This window comes from Haematobia irritans, chromosome 2 (assembly GCF_050003625.1).
Source record: "Haematobia irritans isolate KBUSLIRL chromosome 2, ASM5000362v1, whole genome shotgun sequence".
NCBI lineage: Eukaryota > Metazoa > Arthropoda > Insecta > Diptera > Muscidae > Haematobia > Haematobia irritans.
The window spans coordinates 82,691,424-82,693,120 of record NC_134398.1 but is presented as its reverse complement, the minus strand read 5'-3'; the positions used below and the strand labels follow the sequence as shown (position 1 = coordinate 82,693,120).

At 24.9% G+C, this 1,697-nt stretch overlaps 1 long non-coding RNA gene across 1 annotated transcript; it reads left to right on the top strand.

Annotated features, from left to right (window-relative positions):
• The first annotated feature begins 457 nt into the window (after nt 1–457).
• Nucleotides 458–1,302, top strand: LOC142225552 (uncharacterized). Its single transcript, XR_012719319.1, has 3 exons — nt 458–523; nt 927–992; nt 1,117–1,302. It is a non-coding gene; the product is annotated as an uncharacterized LOC142225552 (long non-coding RNA).
• Nucleotides 1,303–1,697: the final 395 nt, after the last annotated feature.

The window sequence follows — 1,697 nt, the reverse complement described above, 5'->3', positions numbered from 1 at the left end:
GGAAAATATGTTGAAAGTGTATTGAAATTTTTATTATTCTATGTAAAAAATTAATATTCAATTCCAGATGAATTTAGAAAATTTTTGTTATATCTCATAGTTTATTCATAAATTGGTAAGTATTTTTTAATATGACTTTCTTTTAAAAAGAATATTTTTTTATGTATATTATTATTTGTTAATTAATTTTTTTGGAAACCAGTTTAATGTTTTTCTTTGTTGTAAAAACAATATTTAATTTCAGAGCAACTCCAGATGGATTCGAACAAATAAAAAATAGAGAATTGGTAAGTTTTCTTTTAAAAATTGGCTTTATTTTAACTAGAATATTTACGTTTTTGTGATCTTTTTATCATCAAAATTACAGGTTTTTAATGCCTTATTTTAGTATTTCTTTAATCAAATTTTTTGGAAACCAATGTAATATTTTTAATGTAAAAACAAATATTTAATTTCAGAATAACCCCTTAAACATTTGGACAAATTTTTAGTACTCCTTTGCCTGTAATTTAATAGTGAATTGGTAAGGATTCTTTAACTTTCTTTTAGCACTGGACAGTCATCCTTATTTTTCGTACATTAACGTCAGCCTTCGTCATTTTGACTACGGCTCATTTCAAGACGCTAAAATTTTCATCGTGAGCGAAAAAGTGAACCAAACTTGATTTTATTTTCTTATTCAATTTGGTTTTAAATAGTATAAAACAAAAATTCATAAAACGGTCCAATTAGTATAACTTAAATTCACCATTTCCCAATAGACTAAAATGCATTTTAAATCGAAAATGAAATTACGTGTCGTCATTTTGACGAATGATGACTGTCTAGGGTTATCAAGAATATTTGGTTTTTAATGCATATTATTATTTTTTTCATTAGATTTTTTGAAAACTTATTTAATAATTTTATTTAATATTTAATTTCAGAGTAACCCAAATAAATTTGGACAACTTTTTATATTTCCCCTCAGCGTACAATTTAATAGAGAATTGGTAAGTTTTATATTAAAACTTTGGCTTCAACTAGAATATTTATTTTATTATATCCTTCACATCGATAACAACACAGTTTTATGAGTTTATTTAGAATACTTCATTATTTCTCAAATTGTTTCAGGTACAAATTTTATGAGATACGTTTTCCAAAGAAAAGTTGAATTCTTTACACCATTTGATAAAATGCCCCAAATATGGTAAGTTACAAGCTAAAATGAAGAATTAAAATTATATTTCATTACATGGTGTTAATTTTTAACAATTTTCATTTTTGTTTCCATTTTTTCCAGCAAGATATGTGAATAAACTACCTACGATGAATAAAAAAAGGATAAGTCAAAATGTCCAAAAAGCGGGTTCAAATGAACTACTCTCTGTTCCACGTGGTCATAATTTTTATTCACAGAAAACATTGTTTTAAGAACTTTCATCATAAGTTTTTATAATAAAGTACTTTTGCTTAAAGAAAGTTGAATTTTAATGTATGAACATTTTCATAATAGTAAAACGGTTTGTTGTTCCTTTAATTATTTAATTTCTCTGTACTGTGGAATGATTGATTTAAAAATAGTTTAGTCGTCGACATTTTAAAGAGACTGTTAACCAATTTTTATTATCGGGTTTCCCACAAAATAAGCAAGTTAACCAAAATAATACTGACTTTTTAACTTGGTAGGGGTATATAAATCTTATGGTGTTGTA